Genomic DNA, 16735 nt, shown 5'->3' with positions numbered 1-16735 from the left:
TCTGAAGGCTGCTCAGAGGTGCAAGAGTTGTCAGGGGCCATCCAGGGCAGGTGTCTTGACCTCAGCACCGCTGACATCGGGGGCCAGATAGTCCATAGTTGGGGGTACCTCCTGTGTGTGGCAAGTTGCTGAGCCGCATCCCTGGGCTGTGCCTGCTAGAACACAGGAGCACTTCCCCAGTTGTGACAACCAAAAATGTCTTCATCTACTGCTTAGTATTCCCTTGGAGGACAAACCCTCCCTCTTGCTGAGAACTACTGATCTGATGCAATCCTAGTTCCACAGTTTGCGGATAGGAAACTAAGGCCCTGAGAAGGAGATAACCTTCTCAGAGCTGCAGCTACTCAGCTAGTGCAGAAGTTAAGACAAGAACCCAAGACCCTCACAGTTCAAGTACGCAAGGCCAGAGAGCTGTTCTGCTGAGCTTTGCAAATTGCTCTGTTGGCTTTTGTTTTTATTTTCGTTTTAGTTCCAGCTCCATGTCTGACCCCTCTATTTCCTGCTTCCACTATGTAGTCCGTTTTCTTTAATTTTGCTTTTCTCATGGCATAACTGAAATCAATGCATTGCTAGACAACAGGTTCAGAAAGAATAAAACAGAAACCATAGTGCCACACCAAGATAACCACTGTTCACATTTCAATGTGTTCACGTTCCAGCATATTAATTTTCCATATATATATATATATATATATTTTTTTTTTTTTACTTTGTTTAGTTATAAAAGTAATAGTCACCAAGCTGAAAAGAGAGGTTACCTCTGCGGGGTGTGATGCAGGCAGGAACAGGTGATAGGGGTCCTCTATACTGTACATTTATTGTTTGAATTCAGTGCAATAAGATTTATTGTTTTTCTTCCTTTAAAGGAAATACACCCATGCTTAAAAAATATACATGGTCCCGATGCATGGGAAATCAGAAGCAACCCCCCCCCCACCACCACCCAACTCAGACTCTCACTCCATATTCCCACCTCTACTTGATCCACTTATTTTGCCCCTCACCCTGAAAAAAGACACCCCCAGCTACACAGGACATGGATTCTGTCCCTACATCCAGGCACCATCAAGTGGCTCCCCTCGGCCTGAGCGTATGAGAGTTTCTTCCAGCCCAGACCCTGAACCCAGTGGCTTTCTTGATTGGAAATGAGCTAGGATTTGTGGGAAGAAAAGCAGAATCTTTGCAAGTAGGCCCCTGGCTGAAAGCTCCACACGGGACTGTAATGTGCAGCCAGGGAGGAGAGCCCTGTTCTAGAGGTTGTCTTCTCAACTAGCATTGCCACAGAGTAGTCATTGACATGTTGTCACGATTCTTGCCGTATCTGCAGACCCCTGCTCCTGTTATTTATGTAATAATTGTATCTAAAATAACTTTTTACCTTCTTTTAAAAGGAAACTTCATATCATTTTCCATTTTAAAAAACCATTCTCTCTCGCTGTCATTAGAAAGCAACCAAAATAATAAATCCAATGAAAATAAAAGATGATGACATAATTCCAGTTGCTGCCTGCCTGGGCCCTGAGTGAGGCCTGCACATTTTCTCTGTTAAAAACAGACATTAGCAAATGTTACAGAAGTGGGAAGACCTACTGCTTCCAGATGGAGACCTCGTCGTTGACATTGTCAGAAAGATTAACAGGAAACTGAAAAGGAAAAAGACATTCTCACTGTGACTCTCTGTTATGAAATTCCACTGCCCTGGACCCCCTCGTTTCCCACCCTTTGGAAAATGCCAACCTTGGGAGACGCTGATATGCATTTGTGGGAAAGGAAAAGCTGCTTTCTGGGTCAGTTTCTTGGCCATAGATCTTTCCTAGTTGACCAGACATGATTCTAATCTAGAATAATAATAATTAATTTTCCCCTTGATGATTCATGGGCTAGGGGAAGAGGTGGAGGGTGAAACATAGTAATATAGAGTATTTTTATTATTCAAGTAAGGCATAGCCTGGTAGGGAAAGACCACCCCCACACGCACACACGCATAATCAGATAAAGCTAAGTTGCTGGTTTATTCAGCCAGGGCTACAGAGAGCTCCTGGAAATGATGGAGTGGGAGCAGATGTAACAAACCTCAGGTGAGTTCTCCACTGCCCCTGGAGTCCCCAGTGAGGGGCTGGAAGCTGCAGCTCATACTTTGCGTACAAAGGAGGGCTGTGGTGGATGTGGGAAGCCTCATTTCACGACTGTTCTACAGGCCCTGTATCCTTGGGGCTTAACATCAGTTCACAGGAAGTACTGACACTGACATCTACATGCATCCTTATAAGGCAGTGTTTAGACGGCTGGGCCCTCGGTCAGGCCCTGTCCTGCCACCCACAGCCCGCGGGAAAGCCAGAGCTGGGATTCCTGTGGGGTGCTCCACCTCAAGTTTTCCAGTTCATTTCCCCACACTCACTTGACAAAGACAAAACAAAAATGTATCCGTGTTATTGTCTGTGTTGTCTCGAGACTCAGAATGTTATTTAAGAAAATACTGTTTTGAGAATGGTTTGATGCTTCCCCTTAGGAAATCCGCTAAAACGGGTACATAGTTTTTCACCGAGAAGCAGAGCCTAAAGGTAGAATCTAATGCTGTTCTACATGAATCTGACACATGTAAGATCACACTTTTTAAAAAAAATACGTATCCTGAATCTTTATGATGTCCGTTAACCAAGAGATAACAAGTTCCCAGTTAGCCTCCTAGAGTGAGTGAGTTGGGAACATGAAGTTTTGTGGTATTTCATGGAAATCCCTCATAGTTCATCAGTTTTAAATTAAGTAAATAGAAAAGGAAAATATTAAAGACTGAAAGCAAAATGAAATACTTATCCCTTGAATTTTGATGTGGGTTTCTTTCAATAAAGTATTTTTGCATCCTGACTCCAGAAACCTCTTAATTTTTACTTTCTCTATTAACAGAGAGCACTTTTACAGTAGCTCTTGATTGTTACTAATCTAGAACTGTGATACGTTAGTGGCTGTCCTAAGCAATAGGAATAATAAGCATTGGTGTGGCACTTGGTAAGTGTAGCAGTTGTCACTCATTAGCTCCTCCCAGGGAGGACCCTGTGCAGAAGCGGGAGCACACATCAGTTCCCAAACGAGAGACTCATTAGGGTACTTTTTGATAAAGCAAGGCTTTCCCTGGTGGCTCAGATGGTAAAGAATCTGCCTGCAATGCAGGAGACGAGTTCAATCCCTGGGTTGGGAAGATCCCCTGGAGAAGGGCATACCCACTCCAGTATTCTTGCCTAGAGAATTCCATGGATGGAGGAGCCTGGCAGGCTACAGTCCATGAGGTCAGAAAGAGACAGACACAACTGAGCGACTTTCACTTTTCACTTGGTAGAGCAACTGCTTCATCTTTATACTTTAGAAAACTCATCATGATTGGATCCTGGATCCCCCAAAAAATGCTATAAAAAGACTCCTTAAGAACAGTCAGGAAATGTTAGTATGTTATATGATATCAAGAATTTTTGATGTAGGTGATCACAATACTGAGGTTACATGGGAGGATGTCCTTTTTAGGAATTGCATGCTGAACTATTTAAGAATAATTGATGCAGTGGCTTCAGCTCACTTTCAGATGATTCAGTAAATCAGAGAGTCAAAGCAGATACAGTAAAGTGTTCACTAGAACTCTACATCAAGAGTATAGGGATGTTCGTAGTTCTTTCAAATGTTTTGTATTTAATATGTCTGATGTTTTTCATAGCACAAACTTGAGGACTGTGTGAAGGAAACTGCATCATAGAATCTGGAAAGCTAAGAAAAAGGGTCATTGAGCAGACAAGGTCATGAGGTATAAGAAGGAAGAAAAGTTATAAGGGGTTTTTTGTTGTTGTTGTTGTTTAGCTACTTCTGCTAGTTGGTGAGATTTATTCTTGGTAACATAAGCCCCAGAGCTACTTCTGACCTCATTTCCTAAATTTATTGAGGCATCTGCTAGTGCCAAACTCAGCCACGACTCTCATGCTGCCCATCTGTTTGATTTGTGAGCAGGAAATAGCAGTTCAGGACCATAGAAAGCCAAAGCTGGGGAAGCTGGCCAGTGTGAATTAGGAGGCCACTAGGCTTGTGAGCGCCGCTGGGAGCACACCCAGAACAGTCAGCTGCCCTCCTCCCAGGATCCATGGGGGTGAGACCCTCCCTCTGCTTCTGGGTCTTTGAGAGAAAAGAAAACAGCAGTGCCTTTTCCCTATGCTCAACTTAAGAGACATGTTTCCGTGCAGCTTTTTTGATGGCCTCTCTGCCTTTCCATTCTTGCTCTGTGGGCAATGTGCTAGTAGGTAAAGCATTAGGGAGACAAAAAAGACAGAGCTGATTTGCCCATGTAGCAGCAGAAAGATTTTCATACCATTGTAAACCAGATCATGCTACTCTCCAGCTTCAAACTGACAGGTAGCTTCTCATTACTGAAAAATCTTTATTTTCAATTTATCAAGTATAGTTGATTTATAATGTTTTGTTGATCTCTGCTGTCATTGGTACTAAAAATTCGAAGTCCTGACTTTGGCCTTCAAAGTCCAAATAATGCCCCAGATTATTCAGCCGTACCTTTTCCTTCTAACCCATCTTTCATTGCCACTCTCTCCCTGGCTACCAACCTGACCCTTGAAGGTCAGCTTGCTGCTGCTGCTGCTGCTGCTGCTGCTGCTGCTAAGTCACTTCAGTCGTGTCCGACTCTTCGCGACCCCATGGATGGTGGCCTACCAGGCTCCTCCGTCCATGGGATTTTCCAGGCAAGAGTACTGGAGTGGGTTGCCATTGCCTTCTCCAGAAGGTCAGGCTAGAGATGAGAAGCCTGAGGTTCCCCAAAGACCTGGATCAGGACCAAGGCTGACTCTTACTATCCTTGGCTTCTACCCTAATGCTTGGTGACATTTACCCCCTTGGCATTTATAATTCAGGGGCAGCTAGAGCACCCCCAAAACAAAGCATCTCTTCTACTTTCTGTCACAGTGTTTGGAATTCTCCTATCAAGGGCTTACTTTGTTGATTTGAAATGTTCTTTGATCTTTAGAAGCTGGCTAAAATACCAAGTCCACTGAGACTGTTTGGGAGATAGATAATGCTGTGAAAGTCAGTTCTTCGACGGTTATTCACTTGCCAGGTAATTCTGAGGAGTAGGAAGATCACTCAAGAAAGGGTAGAGCGGAACAAAAAGACCTCCTCCAGGCATAAACAAAAACAAGCCAAAGAAAAACACTGAAGTAGAAACTCATAGAAACTCTGTACTGTGCTTGGTGAGATGTTGAGAGTATACACTAAGTGATAAAAAGAGTTTACAGAAGAGTGCTATTTTATATTCCATTCTTATTTTAAGATCTACGCTTAAATGTTTTATGCACGGTAAAAACTAGCTGGACAGACCCCAGAAGGTTATCAATGATGACCCCCTGCATGATGAGGTTATAAATTTTCCTTTTATAAAAAAAAAAGTGTATCTGCAATTTCTATTTTTTCAAAAATAGCCAAAAATAAAGGGGTAGAGTGACCATTTTAAAAACATAGCTCATGTTCTGCACAGTGACTGTATCTAACAGTACTGTATTGTATACTTGAAAGCTACTGAGAGAGTACATCTTAAATGTTCACAACAGTAAGAACAAAAGTGGTAATTGTGTGAGGTGAAGAAAGCGTCAACTAAGCTTATTGTGGTAATCATTTTGCAATATATATATATATCAATTATTGTGTCATACACCTTAAACTTACACAATGTAGTATGTCAATTATATCTGTGTATCTGAGGAAAAAAGCTGTGAATGCTAAATTAATAGTTTTTCAAAGGAAAACCTTTTCCTAGAGGCTGAATTAAATATTGGGTGCATTTCCAGAAGAAAATGACAAATGTCCAATCAAATAGCACATGGAAAGTGGTTAAAATGTCATTGCTGTTGATGGCTCTTGGAAATCAAGGATAACAAATCTGTAACCTAAGTGCCAGTGCCCTTATTCTAACCTAAGGCAGATATTCATGGGCCATCCTGCTGAGTCTGGTGTCAGAATCCTCTCCAGGAACACCCACTGCCTCTCAGCCATGGTCAGTACTTGAGATGACCCCGGGGCCATCACTAGCACACATGTTGCCTTCAGGCAAATCATGAAAAGATATCTTTCCTCGAGATCTTATGCCTTCTTCTTTTGCAATATTAATGTATTGATTTTTTTGGAGACCAAAATATATCTGTTGGAAAATCATTATAAACAGCCCATATCTGATGTCTACCATATATTTGAAACCCCCTAGGATTGGAGAAGGAAATGGCAACCCACTCCAGTGTTCTTGCCTGGAGAATCCCAGGGATGGCGGAGCCTGGTGGGCTGCCATCTATGGGGTCACACAGAGTTGGACATGACTGAAGCAACTTAGTAGCAGCAGCAGCAGGATGGGATATCCTTGGATAGTATACTGTCTTCATAAACCATTCACAGCAACCCTGGGTGATACTTTTTTTGTCATCTCTACTGGAGATCCACCCCCTCCCCTAAAATAAATCCTTCTCACTCTCCCCCAGAAAGAGTGGTCTGAGCCCCCTGGAAATGGCCCAGTTGTCCTGACATGCCAGCACTGGAGTTTGTCCTGCTTTGGTATCTATGAGGCAACTGAACTGCCCCCCTCCTCTTGGTCAGTTGTACGGTCCATAGAAGAAGGCAATATGGCAAGACATAGGATGCTAACTAGGTGTTATTAGCCAGTCAGCTATTTCCATTTCCAGGCAACACGATGGAAGGCAAACTATGGGTCTTTGTTCCAATTAAAACTCGGACTTCATTCCATTTTTTCCCAGTCCCTGAATTTGCTAATTTCACACTTCAGTGACTTGCAATGAATGCAGTTCCCTGGGGCCTCTGCTGTTGCGTTGCAGACTGTATTGCAGCCCAAGCCTCTCCCTCCCAACACCTAGCAGTTTGGGTGTGCAATCCAGCAGTTCTGAAGATGTGTCCTAGGTGGCACAGTCCACTGGGCTTCATGATGAGTTCGGAAAACTCAGAAGGTGAGGGCACTTTCCACCCAACAGATTCTAACTGGTCACTTAGAGTTTTGAAATCAGTATTTCCTACTTGAGATGTGCTATAGTTACATGGGAATCCTCATGCCTTGATGCCTCTCAGGAAAGACCTTTTTCCACTTTTTCCATCCAAGGCTGTAAAACTCATCAAGTGGAGTGCAGTGAAAGAGCAGGGTGAGGTTGGTTTTAGAGAAGGCCCAGTGACCATATTAAATAAGAAGTATTACCATATTTATTTATGCTCCGCCTATATCCAAAAGAATATGCAATACCTTTTAATTAAGAAATGGTTTCACTGAGTCTGGAGACCATTACACAGAATAAGACCAAAAAGCATTAAGAGGCAGAGGAGATGACCAGGGCATGTTATATAAGGCTCTCTCAGCCCAATTTCAGGTTGATTTCCCTGGTACTCTCCTGGACAGGGTGTATCTTTGGACTTAGAAATCTGGGATTCAGGTCACCTCTGTACTTGACAGCTGTGAGCCACTGGTTGTTTTTTGCTGCTGCTGTTCAATCGCTAAGTCATATCCAAGTCTTTGTAACCCCATGGACTGCAGCACGCCAGTCTTCACTGTCCTTCACTGTCTCCCGGAGTTTGCTCAGATTCACGTCCATTGAATCACTGATGCTAGCTAACCATCTCATCCTCTGTCCCCCTCTTCTCCTTTTGCCTTCAATCTTTACCAGCATCAGGGTTTTTTCCAATGAGTCACCTCTTTGCATAAGGTGGCCAGAGTATTAGAGCCTCAGTATTAGTCCTTCTAATGAATATTCAGGCTTGATTTCCTTTAAGATTGACTGGCTTGATCTCCTTGCAAGTCTTTCTCCCTCTCAAAGAGTGTTCTCCAGCACCACAATTTGAAAGCATCAATTCTTTAGTACTCAGCTTTCTTTTGGTCCAACTCTTGCATCCATACATGACTCCTGGAAAAACTTTAGCTTTGACTATATAGACAAAAGTGATATCTCTGTTTATCATAGCTTTCCTTCCAAGGAGCAAATGTCTTTTAGTTTCATGGCTCCAGTCACCATCTGCAGTGATTTGGAGCACAAGAAAATAAAGTCTGTCACTGCTTCCAGTTTTTCTCCTTTTATATGCCTTAAGTGATAAAACTGGGTGCCATGATCTTAGTTCTTTGAATGCCAAGTTTTAAGCCAGTTTTGTCTATCTTGGGTGGCCATGCATGGAATGGCTCATAGCTTTATTGAGTTACACAAGCCCCTTCGCCATGACAAGGCTATAATCCATGAAGGGGATGAGCCACTGGGGAAATGATTAAATCCCTCAAGGTGCTGGGGCTACGTCCATATTTCTCCAGAGCCTTTGTATGAAATGAGGTTACTAGAGCCCCTTCCCTCCTCTTCCCACAGCCCAGCAAGGAGCTTTGACTTGCCTTCCCTGGTAGTTCCCTAATACAGGGGGGTCTGACTGCCTGCAGCTCACCAACCCACCCCTCCCTCACTCACCCACCAAGCAAATGAGTCCTGCTCGGTATACACCAGCCGTCTCATCTCTGACCTCATCTTCCCTCTGTCTGTGATTGCGTCTTCCCCTGCCCGTCCTGCCAGGCCCATCATTACCTCATTCCCCGCAGGTCTCGTGTTCAGCACACACTTTATCAAACGCCTATTCTCTGCAAGGCACTTGGTGTTATTTCTCCCTCCTTTGAGTCTCCAGGGCCCTTGGTTGCCAATTTCTTTTGTACCTAGTGATTCTGTTTATTTCCCCAGTCACAAGTGTCCTTAACCCTCTTCCTCCATTAAATTACAAATTTTATTAAAATCTAGTTTTTCCAGTCTTAGCTGTCATCATGTCTCCTGCAGCATCCAGGCCCCACTCTGGTCAGAAAACAGTAAGCACGCCGTGAGTATCTGATGAACTGAAGGGAGGAAGGAAAGAGGTAACACTCAGTGCGTTCTGCCCCACCCCTGGCTGGAAAGGTGGCCTGCCGTCCCTGTTCGGGTTGTGTGCTGGTAGACGTGGACGTGCCCAAAATTTATCAGTCTCCCCTTCATCACAAGTGCCACTGTGCACTTTCTCTTTCTTTGGTCTCATAGAGTCAGAGAAATTGAAATATCTGGAAAAATCCAGTTCCCTGGAGAAGTGCCCACTCAGACCTTGCACTTGTGTATTCCTTTCCCCTGGAGTCCATCCCATCCTCATGTTGATGATTCCCAAGTTTGGGTCCACTTTGTGGACTCTGCGGGGCCCTAGGCCTTGTGTCGCTTGCCTTTTAGACATCTTCTCTTGGATGTACAGAGACTCGCCTCCTGGGTCTGCTCTCAGCTTCCTCCCGCCTGCAGTCTTGCTGTGTCTTCTGGCCTGTGAGTGGCCCAGTACACATGTCCTTTCTCTCTCTCTGCTGACACATCCAGTCTGCATTTGGCTGTCTGGCATCTGCTTCCCACTCTGTCTCCTTGGCCACTACTCCAGGCCTTGCTATCTCTTGCTTGACCTATTCCAGCACCCCTTTTGCTCCCCGACCCCACAACCTCGCACCATTGCTGTCTTTCTCTCTTGCAGCCAAAAAGTGTAAATGTACATGGGATCATGCCGCTTCCCTGATTAAAACCATCAGGATAGCATCCAAACATCTAAGCAAAGTTTACAAGATCCTGCTCAGCCCTCTTTCCTTATCTCATGCAACCTTCCCCCAGCACTGAAAGCATCAGTCTTATTCAACTGTCAGCCCCTGTCCCACTGCAGTCCCTCTTGCTTTGGGGCCTTTGGCAGGTGCTGTTCACTCTTACCTGTCCAACACTTAGCCTTGGTTCATGTCTCAGCATTTCCTTCTCCAGGAAGTCTTCCCCATCATCCTCCCCAGAAGTATGGATCGGTGGCCCCTATTACATATTCCCACAGCTCCCACATACCCCAATACAGCACTTACTAGAACTGCCCATGTGACTCACTTCCCTCCTCATCTTAGTAAGGACCATGCATTAGGTCTGCCTCACTTCCTGTTGTAGCTTCACCTCACAGAGCAAGTTGGTATAGCAGATGCCTACTATTTGCTGAATGATTGACTTAATTTCTGCTCAGGCTGCATCCTAGTCAGAATGAAAGTGTTGAGAGTTTGGCACCTCCTTGTTTGGTCTCTAGATAATATTATACCCATGTTCTCTGTAGTCCTGTGATGGCCTTTCAGAGCAAGTGAAATGCAGGTCCTACGTGTGGTTGGGCCCTGTAAGAAGACTCTTGATAGCTGTTTGCATGGGATATGAGATGCTGCTTGGATTCTCCCTCAGAAGTACCCTGGGCTGTGGCTGGACTAGAGAGCCCAGCCTACAAACAGCTTGGTGGGGACCTGGATGAATAAGCATGCTAATCAGTTTTAAAGAGAAAACTACTGGAGACTGAAGGGGTGTGGAAGACCCCTAGACGCTGAATCTTTGGATGGGACTTTGCAGGATGGACAAGAATAAGTAGAGTGTGGTTTGGGAGAGGGGCAGGCAAAAGGAATTTATAGGGATAGGTTGAGCACATGAGCAGCCCAGTTATTTACCTTGGAATCACACCAGCAGAACTTTAAAAATTATTTGCCTGCAAAGAAATCATTTACACAAATTCAGGATAGAAGTAACCTCTGGATTTTAGGAAACAACTGTCAGTTATCGCCTATTTTTTCAGCTAGAGGATGACATGAGACTTTCCATTCCTCTTCAAACTGCATATATATGTCAAAGTTTTTCTTTTTTTTAGTTGAAAGAATGTTAGTTGGTAGGACCAAAATCCCAGTAAATAAAGCAAAGAATGATGTGATCTTATCAGATATGAACATGTTAGTTGCTCAGTTGTGTCCAACTCTGCGACCCCATGGACTGTACTTCACCAGGCTCCTCTGTCCATGGGATTCTCCAGGCAAGAATATTGGAGTGGGTTGTCATTCCCTTCTCCAAGGGATCTTCCCAACCCAGGGAGCGAACCTAGGTTCCTTGCACGGTTGGTGGATTCTTTACTATCAGATATGAGTGCGGCTAAAAAGCTTCTCAAGAGTGAGATTTTATAGTAATTTCCTTCTGTCTCTATTTTGAATAATTGAATATGGTTTTCATAAAGTGTACGTATAATGCAGGGGGCAGTATTTCAGTCTTCCCAAGGCTTTGGCTGCACGAGTGGCTATGGAAAAGCAGTGGGTATGGAAGTGAGGTGGCCCTAGGTCCCAGTATCAGCCCTGCTGCTTCCTTATCACTGTGCGGACCTGGTTGGGACACTCCATCTCCCAAAAGTCTCAGCATCTTTGTGCATAGGATAGGGATTATTAGACCTGCATCACAGGATGCTTGGAGGGGTAAAGCAGAAAATGGGTACAAAGCACCTGGTGCCAAGCCTTGGAAAGGACCCTTATAGACCATTTAATCCAACCTCTTCATTTTGCTTCCTTTAAACTGTTCTTAATTGCACATGACAAATAGTATAAATGAGCTTATAATGAAAAGCTTTATTGTCTCCACTGCACCTCCCCCCACCTGCATCCCCATCCCCAAGGCAGCCTGCTTTAATCATTTCTGTTTCTAGTTCTTCTAGTTGTTATCTCCATAACGCTTGGTAATATGAGGTTAACCTCTATTTCTTCATGAGCAACTTTAAACAATGCTTATTGACTCCCTAATGGTAAAGATGAAAATTTAGGTCATTTACATCTGTTCCCTCTCTTCCTCTCAATATTTGATTATGTCACATTTTTTAATTTATATTGTCCTATCTTGCAATCAGAAATAGTATACTTACACTTCTTTCAGTAACATTATTTAGTATCTTGACTCTTTCCATGAAAGATGAGGAAATCAACAGACCTCACTTCCACTTCTAGACTTCTCTCCTACTTCCTGTCGGCTGCCCTTTTACTTTTATGTTGTCACAGCTGTATTTTCTGTAACATTTGTATTTTGCTCTTCATCTGTGATTTTTTTCTTTAACCATAGCCTAACAAAAGGAGAAAAAAACAAAAGCAAATACTTTTTACATTATTAATCCGATGCAAGTATTGTTCTGTGCTGGACCAAGTGCCATGCTAAGATTTTATTTCCTTATGTCTGATTCTAGCATCTAGACCCCAAAAGCTCCTTGTTGTAAAATTCAAAAGTACTTTCAGAGTTTCTTCCAGTTTAATTTTTTGAAGTAATATATGCATAGTAATAATTTAGTAAATACATACAAGTAGGAAAAAACAGGGAGGAAGAGAAAGAGGAATAGAAAATAAACTCCTGAAAATCCTGCCCTGTGGAGCATTTTTTAGAAGTGTTCACACGGAGTAATCAGTAACATTGAAGGAAAAATTCTTCCCATAGTGATAAGGGAAAACGTCTAGACCTGTTAAGAAAACCCAGAATAGGAGAGATTCTGTCCTAAGTCTAAATTCCCTTATGTGCCACAGACTTTCAACTTTTATTCTACATACTTATATATTAAGCATTTGCTATCTGCTAGTCACTGTGCTTGTTCCTGGTAATAAAGTATAGTCAAAAATAATCATTGTCCCTACCTTCATGAATGTTACATTCCAGTAGAAGGAGGTAGATATTAATCAAATAGTCACATATAGACATGTACAATACAGACTGAGTTCAAATGCTAGAAAGGAAAAGAGCTTGGTTCTTTGAGGACATATAACAAAGGAATCCCATGGGCAGAGAGGTATTGGAGGGATCCAAGAAGTCTCCCTGGAAGGAACGATGCTTAAATTGAGATCTGAAAGAAGAGGGGGGGTTTACTAAGCAAAGGGCAGGGAGATAGGTTAGTGGGCATTCCAGAGAGAAGGTAGAAATTCAGTGATGACTATGCAAATGGTGGATTCAAATAACAGAAAGCTGCTGTCACTGGTGCATAAAGAGCTGGTGGGGAGAGGAGTTGAGAAGAAACCCATTCTGGGTGGCCTTCATAGGCCAGGGGCCAGATGGTTTCCTAGTAGAGTGGAAAGCCAAATGTGATCCTTCAGAATAGAGATTGGACGAGAGTTGGTCAGTATTAGCATAGGTGCCTGCTGTGAAGCCTGTTCAGATCCCTGACACAGGCCCTGTGTGCTCTGAGCTGGACATTTTTATCAACTGTGATGGCCTCGGCTCATGAATGCCAAACAAATACCTTCCACCTTGCAGAGTATGTAGCCACCTCATCATGCAAATAACCAAATAGTTCATCCTTAGGAAACTTCCAGACAATGCTTTCCCACCTCTGTGAGGAAACCACACCCTTCTCTTTCCTCACCTTCATTAACAAATGACATTACAAGGTAGAGAACAGACAAGAAGCATGCTAACAGGAAGCACTCCCAAACAACCTCTGGTCCTGCAGGTTGCAAACCTGAGGCAGGGTACAGAGAAGGGCTACTGGAACGCTCCTGTCTTCCCTAAGGAAACTGAAATGGAAGCTCATCATGTGAAATTAAAGCAACAGCACTGGTCTTGTTGTAGAGGTCCCAGAGCCTTCTTCCCCTTTCTCTATCCCCTAAGGTGGCTCCTAAGGTCAATTTTATTGACTTTAACAAAACAGAAAATTGACAGTTCATGCAAGGGGTAACTTTTCTAGTAAGAAGGCACTTCAAGGAGCACAGACATTTATAGGAAGAAAATAAAGCAAGAAAGATATAACTTAGCAGAGAAAAAGAGAAAAAAAAAAAAACTTAGCAGGAGGGGTATGTATACCAGCCCTCTGCTTAAAATACTTGAGTATTTTATCTCTCATTGCACCTGAAATAAAATCCAGGCTTCATCCCATGCTGTGAGACCTCACATGATCTGATCCTTCCCTACCATTAGGAACTCAGACTGTGCTGATTACTTGTGTCTCTATGCTCTAGTTTACTTTCTGCCCCAGGGCCTTTGCGCTTCATATCTAATGGCTTGCTCCCTCTTTTTTAATTCTTTACTTCAATAACTCCCCCTCAAAAAGGTTTTCCCTAGCCTCCTCTCTGAAGTAGTCCCTTCCCCACTCCCAGTCACTCTAGCCTAGTACCCTATTGTGTCTTACCACTATCTGAAACTTTTTGGTTTATTTTCTTGTTTTTATCTTTCTCAACTACAGTAGAATTTACATGAGTGCATAGATCTACTCTAACTTGTTTAGCATCGTATCTGCAAAGCCTAGAACAATGTCTGGTACTCAATAAATATTTGTTGGATAAATGAATGTAATAGGTTTCTCATATTTGGAAAATAGCCACATGGGTAAATAAATTCATTTATCCATCTAAGAGATATAATATAACAAATATGCATTCATTTAATAATTATTGCAAGACTGTTATGTACTGGGCACTGGACATAAAAAGTAGAAATAGAGACACTCACATTCCTCCCTTTAAGGAGCTCATAGTACTGTGGTCAATGTGGAGAGAATTCAAGATATAAGGACTTACTGGTCATAGCAGGTGAGGAAGAGCGAGAAAATGAGCCCCAGGCCTTAGACATGGCAGATGAGGTTATTGTGCCATTCTAGGAGCAAAGGAACCTGAGATAAGAAAGGGAGGAGGTCAGCTTTAGAAATATGAAGCTTTGGAAATATCTAACAAGGAGGTAGATATCCAAATCTGGAGCTTCAAAGAGGCATCTGGCAGGAAATAGAGTTGACGGATCAAAGGCAGTGCTTATAGACTTGGGAATAGGTTAGACCAACTGGATAGAATAAAGCAAGAAGAAAAGGGGGACCTTGGAGAAAACCAACATGTAAAGAATGGTTAGAAGTCAAACCTGTAAGAGAATCTACAAAAGAGAAATTGAAATAGTGGACCCCAGCAGAACTCATTGTCACAGTGCCTAACACACCAGGAGGACTGAAAGTCGTCCACTGCACTTGGTGACAGAGCAGTAACCTCTACCCGAGCCCTTGCCGTGACATGGTACAGCAGGCCATGATAGTTTTGTTTGCTGTGGAGGGAAGTGAAGACTAGGAAATGGAGAGAGAGGTAAAAGGCTCCTATAAGCTGCTTGGCCCTGAAAGGAGTAACGAAATGGAAAGGTGACTGAAGATACAGGCTAGAAAAACACATTCAGTAATACTCTAAAGAGAAGAACAAGGATATTGAAAGGAAACTACTGGGAAGTTGCTTTGGTTTAAAACTCTAACCATTAGAGTTTTAAAATGGATTGGGCTACCTCCAGAAGGACTGAGATCTTGATTATCGGAGGTATCAAAGAAGACCCTGAATGTTATGTTAAGAAAGAGTAAGGTGTTCAATCAGTAGTCTAGGCTTCTACTGTAAGAAACTGGAGAAAGAAAAACAAACCCAAAACAAGCAGAAGGATGGGCATAATAAAGATATAACAGAAATCAGTAACATTGAATGCAGAAGAACTACAGGGAGATATACATGAAACTAAAAGCTGTCCCTGTTTCATTTCTGATACTGGTAATTTGTGTCCTCTCTTTTTTTTTTTCTGGTCTGGTCTGGCCAGAGGTTTAGCAATTTTATTGTTTCCAGCCCGCACCCCCCGCCCCCGCCCCCAGTGAATCAGCCTGAATAATCAATAGCCAGGTTTTCAGATTATATAATGAATCAAAGGATCTAAGCTTAGACATAGCAAGGAAGACCAAGTTGCTTAATTTACTGGTTTAGGAAGGAACAGATTAATTAAGAAAGGAAGGAAATTTCCCCCTCTGGCTAAGAAACTGAGAATTACACCTACATCAGGCAGATCCCTCTAAGTTCAATTGTCCTCCATCTGTTACCCTCACTTCAAAAACTGAAGGGAGTTTAGGAGTTTCTTTCTCGAGCAGCTAGTTGGACTGCTAGATTTCCAGGATGGCTGTGTTCCACCCATGCCTAGTGAAGAAAGCCAAAGGTACTCAGAATTCTGATTTTCTCAGGTGCTTAGAATCCAAGAGTATCAGAGTTGAATGAAGGCTGATTTTACCTAATTCAAATCCCCACAGTTTAAAGAAGAGAAACCAAGGCCCATGGAGGGTGGCTTGTCTAGGTCCCCTCCATACCCTCTGATCTGAAATCCAGTAATCATGAACTGGCCCTGGGACAGACAGTAAGCCCATAGGGACAGACAGTAAGTAGACCATATCTTCCAGGCCCCTGGAGAAGGAAATGGCAACCCACTCCTGTATCCTTGCTGGAAAATCCCACGGACAGAGGAACCTGGCAGGCTTACTCTCCATGGGGTCGCCAAGAGTCAGACACGACTGAGCAACTTCACTTCGCTTTCCAGGCCTGCTGCTGCTGCTGCTAAGTCGCTTCAGTCGTGTCCGACTCTGTGCGACCCCATAGATGGCAGCCCACCAGGCTCCCCTGTCCCTGGGATTCTCCAGGCAAGAACACTGGAGTGGGTTGCCATTTCCTTCTCCAGTGCATGAAAGTGAAAAGTGAAAGTGAAGTCACTCAGTCATGTCCGACTCTTAGCAACCCCATGGACTGCAGCCTACGTCTGCCCCTAATCGTCATAGTATATGTTTGCTTTTAAGCTTACTTTTATGCATAAAGAATCCCCGTGAGAACCTGTCTGTCTGGGCCCTAATCCCTCTACTTTCACCCACTGGAGTCAAGATGGAGAAAACCCACCAGACCCAGGCCTTCACACTGAGACATCCTGCCCAGTAGGATTGGCTACTGCCTTGAGCCCATGAGCCTGAGCTCACCACCTACGAGTTGAACATAATCTGGGTCCATCATCCCTATCTGATCCCACTGCTTTGAATTCTTCACCAAATTGAAATTCTTCACCAAACTTTGAATTCTTCACCAATTTCCTTGTAAGACTGTAATGAAAATGTACTATACACT

General features: G+C 43.3%; 1 protein-coding gene across 3 annotated transcripts in view; it reads left to right on the top strand.

The window, feature by feature from the left end:
• Nucleotides 1–16735, top strand: part of CYFIP2 (cytoplasmic FMR1 interacting protein 2) — a 134101-nt gene that overhangs the window by 102050 nt on the left and 15316 nt on the right. The window lies entirely within an intron of this gene.

This window comes from Bos indicus x Bos taurus, chromosome 7, assembly GCF_003369695.1.
Source record: "Bos indicus x Bos taurus breed Angus x Brahman F1 hybrid chromosome 7, Bos_hybrid_MaternalHap_v2.0, whole genome shotgun sequence".
Classification (NCBI taxonomy): domain Eukaryota; kingdom Metazoa; phylum Chordata; class Mammalia; order Artiodactyla; family Bovidae; genus Bos; species Bos indicus x Bos taurus.
This window is presented reverse-complemented; position numbering and strand designations above follow the sequence as displayed.